This window comes from Pteropus alecto, unplaced genomic scaffold (assembly GCF_000325575.1).
Source record: "Pteropus alecto unplaced genomic scaffold, ASM32557v1 scaffold23, whole genome shotgun sequence".
NCBI lineage: Eukaryota > Metazoa > Chordata > Mammalia > Chiroptera > Pteropodidae > Pteropus > Pteropus alecto.
The window spans coordinates 2,004,112-2,015,744 of record NW_006435837.1 but is presented as its reverse complement, the minus strand read 5'-3'; positions in this window follow the sequence as shown (position 1 = coordinate 2,015,744).

Below are 11,633 nucleotides of genomic sequence, written 5' to 3'. Positions count from 1 at the left end.
TAGTTTTGCCTGGCCAGACCTGACCATGACTGTATGTGTGTGTGTGTATGTGTGTGTTTGTGTTAAAATATACTTAAAATTTACCCTTTTAACCATTTTAAGTGTACCATTCAGTGGCATTAAATAATTCACGTTGTGCTACAACCATCACCACTCTCCATCTCTGGAACTTTTTCATCATCTCAAATTGAAACTCTGTATCCATTAAACAATAATTCCTCATTCCCCACTACCCCCAGCCCCTGCCAACCACTATTCTACTTTCTGGCTCTATGAATCTGACTCTTCCAGGTACCACATATAAATGGAATCCTATACTATTTGTCCCTGTGTGTTGGCTTGTTTCACTTAACATAATGTCTTCAAGTTTCATTTATGTTGTAGCGCATCTTGGAATTTCCTTTTTAAAGTATAAATAACATTCCATTTAATGGATATACCATGTTTTGTTTGTCCAGTCATCCATTGATGGACATTTGGGTTGTCTACCTGTTGGCTATTGTGAATAATGCTCCTATTAATATGGGTACAAATATCTCAAGTCTCTGATTTCAGGTCTTTTATGTATATACCCAGAAGTGGAATTGCTGGATCATATGGTAATTCTTTTTGTTTTTTTAATCCCTACAGCACCTGGTATTCCTAGGTGGCCTCCCATCCAAGTACTAACCAGACTCAACCCTGCTTAGCTTCTGAGATCAGACATCGGGCTTGTTCAGGGTGGCATGGCCATAGACCATGGACCATGGCTCCACTGGGGCACAAACCCAGGACCTTCTGCGTGTAAAGCAGACGTGTTAACTGCTACACTATGGAACCACGTCCTCATATGGTAATTCTATGTTTAATTTTTTTTGAGAAACTACCATACTGTTTTCCATAGTGGCTGCAACACTGTGCATACAGGTTTCAATTTCTCCACATCCTCACCAGCACTTGCTGTTTTCTGCTTTTTTATAATATCCATCTCATTGTGTTTTTTATTTGCATTTCCCTAATGATTAGTGATGCTGAGCATTTTTTCATGTGCTTATTGGCATCTGTATGTCTTCTTTGGAGAAATGTCTATTCAGGTCCTTGGCCCAATTTTTAATTGGGTTGTTTAGTTTTTTGTTGTTGAGCTGTAGGAGTGCTTTATATTTTTTGGATATTAGTTCCTTATCAGATATGTGATTAGTAAGTATTTTCTCCCATTCTGTGGGTTGCCTTTTTACTCTGTTAATAGTGTCCTTTGATGCCATAGGGTTTAATTTTGATGAGTCTAATTTATCTATTTTTTATTTTGCTTATAATTTTGGTGTCATATCCAAGAAATCATTGCCAAATCTAAAGTCATGAAGATTTTCCCCTATGTTTTATTCTAAGAAATTTATAGTTTTAGCTCTTACATTTAGATGTTTGATCCATTTTAAGTTAATTTTTTTGTATATGATATAAGATAAGAGTCCAACTTCATTCTTCCACAAGTGAATATCCAGTTTTCCCAGCACTATTTGTTGACAGTACTATCCATTCTCTGTCGAATGGTCTTGGCACCCTTGTTAAAAATCATTTGACCATATATGCAAGGGTTTATTTTGGGGATCTTTATTCTATTCCAATTGTCTATATGTCTGTCTTTATGCCAGGACCACACTGTTTTGATTATTGTAGCTTTGTAGTAAGTTCTAGAGTCAGGAAGTGTTAGTCCTACAGCTTAGTTCTTTTTTTTAAGATTGTTTTGCCTATTTAGAGTCCCTTAAGATTCCATATGACTTCTAGGAATGAGTTTTCTATTCTACAAAAAAACATCACTGGGATTTTGGTAGGGATTGCAATGCATCTGTGGATGGCTTTGGGTAATATGGACATTTTAATAATATTAAGTCCTCTGCTCCATGAACACAGGATGTCTTTCCATTTGTTTATGCTTTCTTTAATTTCTTTCAACAGTTTTGTAGTTTTCAGTGTATAAGTCTTCCTCCAATTTGGTTAATTACATACTTATTTTATTCTTTTTGATGCTGTTGTAAATGAAATTGTTTTTCTAAATTTCCTTATTTGGAGTGTTTGTTGTTAGTGTATAGAAATGTAGCTGATTTTTGCCTCTTGATTTTGTATCCTGCAGTTTTGGTGGATGCATTTATTAGTTCCAACTGTGTGTGTGAGTGTGTAATCTTTGGGCTTTCTACCTATAATATCATGTCATCTGTGAAACAGATAATTTTACTTCTTCCTTTCCAATTTGGATGCCTTCCTTTCTTTTTCTTGCCTAATTTCTCAAACTGAGACTTCCAATTTCATGTTGAATAGAAGTGGAGAATTCAGGTATCCTTGTATTGTTCCATGATCATGTCTTGGGCCTCTACATTCATACACAGAGGAGCCTTCAAGGCTTTTATATATACAAGTCCCTGACTAGCAGAGCCTGTGCTGTGCAAAGGAGACATAGGAGTCTGGCAGAAAGTAAACACCAGGGCAGACTCGGAAATGATCTGAACTTTGAATACACTCCCAGTGCATGGAAGTGGTTTTGCAGGAAGTGTTCCCAGGAAAAACCACTAAGTTAGAGGAGAAGGAGCCTAAGCAAGGGCACAGCAACCAGAAAAGCCCATGGAGGGTTGCTTGGGCTTGATCCTGAGGGAGCTCTGTGGACAGTGGAGGTCACAGCTCAGAGTTGTCCCCATTGGGAGCACACAGACTGGAATGTTGCTACTCCCAGATTGTCAGTCGTTGGTCAAGAGCTACTCACAGGGGCACCTGCAGCTCTCTCTTCACCCAGGCAGCTGATGCTCACAGCAGAGACAGGCCACCAGCAAGGAGATGCAGGTGTTGGTTGTTGGGAATAAAGGTATCCCCACCAGAAACAGGTAGGCACAGAGATGGCAAAGGAGGCCAAGGGCTCTTGATGGGGCACTGATTGTGTCTGCTATGCCCACATTAGAGTAACAGAAGGTCAGCAACATCTGCTTACATCTAGGAAGGCTCTGAGATCCCAGCATTCCCACTCCAGGAGAAGATTAGACCAGTATGTCTATGGTCCCAGCCATGCCAGTTATTGATATCATGAGGATCAGATACATTTTACCCCAATAATGTTTGACACCAAAATGCCCATTAAGCAGTGAGCAGACTTGTCCTTAGGGACTGTGTGCCTAAGCACTAGTGACCCCAAAATGCTGCTTGATGCCCAAAGCCCAGTAAATAGACAAATCGCAGAGCCAAGTCAATAGGTGCTATGAGGGAGGTTGGAACACACTCGCTTTCATTCCTTCTCTGTCCACCTACTAGGGCAGCAGTCAGACAGCATACCCTCCACCCCACCCTTCTGGTGGACATTGTAGACCAGCGCTACTGAAGGATGGCAAGCTCTGGGCACAGTCCTGTCCAAATAAGACTTAGGGTGACTACATGGACCTGCACTGCTCTTTCTCTTTCACCCCAATCTGTCCCTCTCACCTCCATTGATATTTCTTATTCCTCTGAGCCTAGCAACCAGTTGGCTCCATCAGCAATTCATCCCTCTGTGCTTTTACCTGCAGAAAGAGATGCCTTTAGTGCAGTGTTAAAAGGGTGGCTCTGGAGGCAGCATGCCCAGGTTCAAATCCTGGCCCACCATTCTCAAGCCATTTAACATGGGATGATTTATGTGGCTTCTCAGTTTCAGTGTTCTCATCATAAAAGTACATAGGACAGGGGTGAGGCATGTCAATTCATAACAGCACTTGGTACATTATAAATAATAAACATAGATAGATGTCTTCCCTAAATATAAAAGGAAAATATAGATAGTCTTAGAAAAATGACTTTCATTCAGGAGTTTACATATATTGTTCATTCTCCCTCAGTGCAAATATGCAAATGTCTTACAGAAAAGCATAGAATGACCCTTGAACTATGGTATTAACAGCATGGATTGATTGGTATATTAATTTATTAAGCCGCCATTCATTAATAATTTATGCTCGAGTAGGAAGGAAAAATCATTACATGGGAGGGATCAGTAGGTTCATGCCCTGTGATGCAATTTTACACTCACAGTTACTCAGGGGCAGAGTAGAGTCTTGAACTCAGTTTTTCAGAACCCCCTGGAGTAGGATTCTGCAATGTGTTGGGAAGCACTGAAACAAGAAACACAGTAACAAGTGAGATTATCATTGAAATCATGTTCTCAGATTAAAATAAACAGCGCAAAGGAATTTTGCAAAATACTTCTTTCAGCCACAAATCCTTGGGGAATGAGTTTGTGTAGTATACATGTTTAATAGACAGTAAACATTGAATACTTTTACAAACTGACATTGTGAACAGAGTGCATCATATAAGCCTCTGACCGTTTATTGGAGGGTGCACCCAAGGCCATGATGGCCTGGTAATGACACTCTGTGTCAGTGTTCAGAATTAGGATTGTGCAGGAGATCAGCCACCTTCCTGTCCTTATGGACATGGAATCATATTTCTTACAATTGACTTATTGGATTATAATATATAATAAACACTGTTAGTATTTTTCTAACATACACACATTTTCCCCTTAAATAAGATATGTTAATTTCCCCATCTCTTTTCAAACATATAGAAATTTCAAATTTTTGACCAAAACAGGTAGAAATAATGAAGAAAACGAAAATACCTGAAGTCCTTTCATTCAGTAACAACCACCATTACCACTGGTTGTTACTGAATGAAGCATATTCATATTCATGTGGATTTTGGATAAGTAATTGTGCACAAGTGAGATCATAACACATGTGCTATTTTGAAGCCAATATTTTCTCTTAATCACATGTTATGGGGCTATTCCCAAGTAAATGTGTATAGATATATATATACCCTTTCTAATGTTTGGGTAGTATTATTTATCTGAATATAGCAAAGTTTAACAAATCCTCTTTTAATAGATTCAGATTACTTCCATGTTTTCACTCTTATAAAATAAGCTTCAGGGAACATCCTTGTATAAACCTCTTTGCATTGCTCCATGATTAGTTCCATAGGATAAAGTCCATAAATGGAATTCCTAGATTAGAAAGAATGCATTTTTCAAAGGTATGCATATTTATAAGCAGTTGACTATGCAAATATAAGTCTGGAAGGGTATGAGCCAGAATATCATCAGTATCATAACTGGGCGAACTAGGTAATTTTGTCCTCTGTATTTTTTATTTCCATTGGACTATGGATATTTTTTCTTATATTTTTCATGTTCATGGAGCTATCAGCTAAAACCTAATTATGGCTATAGAGAAATACCCAAGATAATCACAAGAATATAGATGAAAGGATAAGAGATGGAGACAAATAAAAAGAAGCGAATATATGTGGAAGACAGATAATGATGATCCAATATAAGGTTAATTGATGTCCCTGAAACAGAGATGCCCACTAATGAAAGAAGATACATTATCAGTATTATACAAGAAAACTTCCTTGAAATAAAGAAATAAATAAATTTGCTGATTGAAAGTTTATACTTCATTCTGGGGAAATAGGATACAAAAAAATCAACATCGAAGCATATTCTCTTTTTAAGCTTTTGAACTTTGAAATCAAGGGAAAATTTTCAAGTATCCAGGAAGATAATAAAAAGCATCTACAAGGGGGAAATGATCGGGCTGCCTCAGACTTATTCATACCCATCAACCAACAATTCTATATGTAGGAATTTAATCCAAGGAAAAGGTCAGATGAGTATATAAGATTTACATGCAAGGATGTTTATTATATTACTTATAAATATTTTTTCAAACACATGAATTCAAGAAAAATTTAAATGGTAGAATACTAGGCAACCTTTAAAATTATTTTAGGAGAATATTTAATGACATCGAAAAATGCCCATAATACATTATTGTTAAATGAAAGAATCAGGCTACAAAAAAGTAATTACAGTATTATTCTAATTAAATCTGCACATACTAGAAAAGCTGGGGGAAAAAAAGACTGGAAGGATCTACATTAAGCTGAAGAGTGGTTATATGTAAGGGAGCATTACAGGGGATATTTTTTTCTCTGTGCTTTTCTATATATACCAAACTCTCTACAATGACAAGTGTTGCTTTCATATTGGGGAGAAAATGATAAATTATATTAAAAATATCAACAATAACAAAGAATCTTGCCTTTATATTACTGTAACAAATCAGAAAGATTTCAAATGTAGTTATAAGATTTGGAGACTGTTTCTTTGAGTAGATGTTTGGAAAACTTAGCTAATCATCTTTTTGTGAGCAACTAGCCTGGGGATGTGCTAATAAAAGAAAGAAAGCTTTGAAAGCTTTAAGTCCTGTGGCTGCCCATGGTCATCATTAACCAGCTTAACTTGGATTATACCTCAGATGAAATGTCAGTCTGGCTGTAAATTTAAGCAACCTATGTTAGATGAGAACATGGAACATCACTATACACTTGGATAAGCACCATTTGCTTCATGGTATGAATAAACATATCTGTGAGATGAACCTCTAAAAATAAAAATCAAGTTTCTGACCATTGATGGGACATACGCCACTAGTGACACATGGTGAGATGAAAAACAGTGTTTATTAAGGGAAAGATATCAGAGTAGTAAAGCACATGCAGCACCCCCAAACTCGCATTATCCCAGGGCTTACCATGGCCAGTGTTCTTGTAGAGAGGGCCCTTTTCTCCCTGTGATGCCTCACATTCTGTAGTTCTAGCGTCAGGAGGCCAGGGGACATCAATGTGACTATGTAACACAGTGGAGGCTTCCTAGGTGGATGAGTGGCTTTATTAGAAAGGGAAGCCTCCCAACCCAGTAGCTGGTATCAGCCTGTCCTTTCCTTAAGTTAACTAGACTGACTAAGCCAGACAGTCCCTAAGCTCCTGCAAGTAGAGAGGAAATCATCCCCCAGAGCCATCAAGATGGGTCTTGTATCACTGGTTTTAGATACATGTAGAGCGGAGACCAAATTTCTCAAAACTGCTAGATATCTAGATTACCATGACGTTTCCTCCACCAAAATAGGAAATAAGAGCTATTCTTCTACTTTGGAAATTCATCACCCATTATGTAGAAACCCAAGATTTCCCAAATGACAGCCTGTCCTAAGCATTCCCTTTCATTTGCAGCTAGAAGCAACTTATCCTCTGTTAGGCAGCTGGAGGTTCTTCCAGAGCCAATATTCTGATTGGTGACTCCGGTGCTGGCTTCCGGGACTCACTCCAGCTCCTTGGCGGCCTCTCCTGGTGATATTTAAGATTTCTAAACCATCCTGGTTATTTATTCAGCCCTTGATCTGCTGTCATGAACCTGCTGTTTCCTTGATTTGAGTCTTGGGATCTTACAAAACAATTTTCTATTTGTTTGATGCGTTTTATTTATTTTTTAAACTGATTTATTCTTCCATAGTGAAGCGATGGGTTAAACTGGAAATATGCATAATTTCTCAAGTGTTATGTCCTAAAATCTATTGAAGACAAAATCCCCCTCACAGCTCTCAGTGGCCTTCCAAAAAAAGTACAGAGTTAGGTTTTTTCTTCTCACTAGAATTCCTTTTATGATAAGCTTAACATTTCTCCAAAGAAAATGTTACAATACCAAAAACTTCTAAGTTGACATTTACTTAGTTTTTATAAGAGGAATAAAATTTACACAAGGCTTACAGCTGAACATCTTCAAGTTTTGTAGGTATAAGCCTCAAAGGGTAACTCTAAAAACGAAACTTATGGCCACTGCATGTTAACAGGTAAACGGAAGCATGTCCAGATGACTAGTTCTCAGTCAATATGCTCAAATCCTTGGGTGCTCACTGGGTTAGCACCCCAGGTGGCTACCTGCTTGCCAGGGGAAGCATATTGAGCAAGCCACATACCCAGCATGTGATTCACCCATGAGAAGCAACATATGAACAGTTAATTATTTATATCCCTGTTCCATAAAACTTACCCATAGACTCCCTCAGGATTTTGTGCGAATAATTTGAAGGAGGCTGTGCCATGGATTCATTCCCAGTCTTTCATTATGAGGGTCATTTTGCAAAGTAAAAACAATTTACAGCCCCTTAATAGTGGTCCTGCTCTTCACAATTGTCCTTTGGGAGAAAAAGAGACCAAAAGCTTCCATGTCCTTGGCAACACACACACACACACACACACACACACACACACACACACACACACACACGTTTTTGAAAATCTAAACAAACCAACACAAGAAAGTATGAATGAGAAAATAAAAATTGTCTACATTTACACACACAGAATAAAGTGTTAATATCTTGGTGTATTTGCTTCCAGGGTGTCTGTCTGTCTGTTTCTCTCTCTCCTCTCTCTCTCTCTCTCTCTCCTCTCTATCTCTCTGTCTCTGTCTCTGTCTCTGTCTCTCTCTCTCTCTCTCTCTCTCTCTCTCTGTCTGTCTCTTAAAAAAATGTTACTTTTAATTTAACTTTCTCTTTCTCTTTCTCTCTCTCTCCCCTTCCCTCCCCGCTACTCTCCTTCTTCTCCCTTTCTCCCTCTTCTTTCCTTCTGTCTTTCTTATTTTTTCTTTGCTAGAGAAAAATTAGCCTTCTTGTGTCAGCATAATATATGCTTATTTCGAAGAATTCAAATACTTTAGAAAACTACAAAGTTGAGGAAGTTAATAGTCACCCACATAACACCACCCAGAAGCAATTATTACGTTCATTAAGAGAGTTCCAGACTACGACTTAGGCTCATACAAAAAGATAGATAAGTAGATACAGATAAGTAGGCTTTTAAGGACATGCTATTTCTTAATTAAAACAATAAAATTGTTTAATACTATTTTAATGAAAATGTTACTTTTAATTTAACTTGAATATTACAGAAAAAAAGATAAATTGAAGTGAAACTAAAGAATTCCTAATCGATATTGCTTTACCACAAAATATTATTTCCTAAGAGACTCCCGAGTTTAAGAAAAAAGATTCTAAACTATTAAGTGGTTAGTGTTGGAATTTTTAAACTGCCTTTTCCAATTTTACAGCATTGTCTCCCTGCTATGAACAATGAGGGTGCTGTACTTTCACACCACCTCACACCTCTCTCCCTACTCGGGAGTGGTTGTATTATTCTTTTCTCATTGGTAGTTGACAGCCTTCTCATCCTACCCTGTGATGGCTGACCTGTGAAGTCTTGCAACCGACCCTTCTTGAACTCTTCCTAGGAGGGATTTCTGGTGCTCCTGATGCTCCTGCCCTGGGTCCTGTGCTCCCCACCTTCTCTGGTGTTTCACTGAAGCCCCCCACTTCCAGCCACCTCAGCACTACTACCTCGGGCCCCTCACACACTAGTGATAGAGTGGGGACAATTCTCTTAGAATGAGGAGAACTTATTTCCCTCCTATTTCCCCCCTATATCTTATGTTTCTCAACCAACTGGATAAAGCATCGTTCCAGATTTTGGAGGCCACAGCCTCCTCTCTTTCTGGTACCTTCCATAACTCACAGCTGTGGGGTTTGTCTCTTTAAAGAGAAATAGCATCATAAAAGAGAAGACAAACATGGCTTAAGAAGAGTGTGCAGAATGTTTTAAATGGTAAAAGGAAGGGATTTACCTAATAAAAGAGATTTCTGATGAGGTACAAAACCCTTAACTAGGGGAAATTATAGGGAAGTGCTACGTAACAGGAAAATATCTAAATAAAAAAACACAGCATGGGGTGGTGGGATGGTGGGAAGGAGTCCCAAGAGGATCAGTGACAATAGTTTTAAGCCGATGAAGTTTTTATATTTACATGCAGCAAAAACTAATACAGGACATCCCTCTATCCTTCCCCCGTCTCCCTGCACATATGGTCCTGGAATGAATAAAATTTAGTCCTGAAACGAATATATTTTTTAATGATGGTTGATTTATTTAAATGTATATTTTAAGAAATATCTGTCCTCGCAGAGAGATCAGCGATGGTCAGCAGTCGGGTGAGTGAGATAAGCAGGTAAAGCACAGAGGATTTAAGGAGCAGTGAAAATACTCTGTATGATATTGATGGATATATGCCATTAAGCACTTGTTCAAATCCATAGACTGTACAACACCAGGAGTTAACCCAAAGGTTGTGGGGAACTTTGAGTGATTCTGATCTGTCAATGTAGGTTGATCCTTGGTAAAAAAAAAAAAAAAATGTACTATTTTGGTGGCCAATGTTGATAATGGGGGAGGCTGTGCAGATATGGGAGTGGGGGGAGTATAGGAAATCTCTGTACCTTTCTCTTGATTTTGCTGCAAATGTGAAACTGCTCTACAAAAAAAATAATAAAGTCCTTTAAAAAATATATGTCCTCAAAAACAAAAAACAAAAATGTTAAGCAATCACAGTGTCCCCAAAGCACTCATTTTTTCGAAAGTCAAGGAAGAATGATTCAGAGATCCCTTGGATCACAATAAGCCCAAGATTTGTTTTCCATTTAACTGGGAACAACCCATTTAAATGGAAAACTCAGAACTGTGTCCTTGGCATGGTCGGCTGCTTTCTAACATGGCCCTCAGTGGCCCCCGCGCCTCCTGGTATGTGTGCCTTTGTGCAGTCTCCCCTTGAGTGTGAGTGGGACCTCTAACTTGCTTCTAACCAAAAAAATAAGGCAAAGGTGATAGGATGTCACTTTCATGATTAGATTACAAATGATAGAGATTTTCTGTCTTGCTAACATTCTATCTATTGACTTCTCAGTTTGCATGTTTTGATGGAGCAAGTGGCCATGTGGGAGAAGCTGAGAGCAGCCTCAACCAACAGCCAGCAAGGAACAGAATGCTGCCAACAATCTCAGAGTGACCTTCTAAATAGGTCCTTTCCCTGTCAAACATCAGATGCGACTGCAAACCCTGAGCCACCAACACCTTGATTGCAGCCTCATGAAAGACCATGAAGCAGAGGACCCAACTAAGCCATGACCTACAGAAAGTGTAAGATCATAAATGTCTGTTATTTTAAACCACTAAGACATGGGTAATTTGTTATACAGCAAGTGATAACTAACATGCTTAAATTAGCATATACTAATACGCACCACCTCCAGGCAGGACACCTTCATGGGGAATCACTGAGCCAAGACAAAGCATATGAGAATGTCAAGAGTGGTTATGGGGAGTTTACAAAAAGAGAATGAAGTTAATGTAGATGAGATTTTTAATTGAATTGGCTGTGACAAACCACTGCTATTTAAAATTAACGTTATTTCTCAGTAAGTTCCATCCCATTTCTTTTTACTTCAGACTCTTCTTACTGTGTTCTTAGTACAGTCCTTTCGATTATTGCTGCGGTAGCTTCATGAATTCAATATAAAACTCTCAGCAGATAAATGACCAGTCAAAGACAATTAAGATAGCTCTAGCTTTTGATAGTAACATTGGGATGTTCATGTTGATTTGTCTTCTTGCTGTGACTTCCAAAAAATTTTATTTGGGTATATTTTTCTATTTTTTCGCTTGAGTTTTCAGTACACCTTTTATCTTCAAACAGTTCAGTTCTAATACATGTACTTATAACGTTTACTTCAAATTCTCATCTTTCAAATGAGAAAAATAATACATCTCTCAAACATGTCAGGGTATTAAAGATGATGCTTAAAGTACCATGGAACTGAAAAGTGCTATTAAATTCATTTTTATCAATTCTGCTCTTGTGAGCCATTATCACATCACACTTTTACACAGGCTCTGGATTATCTACTGCC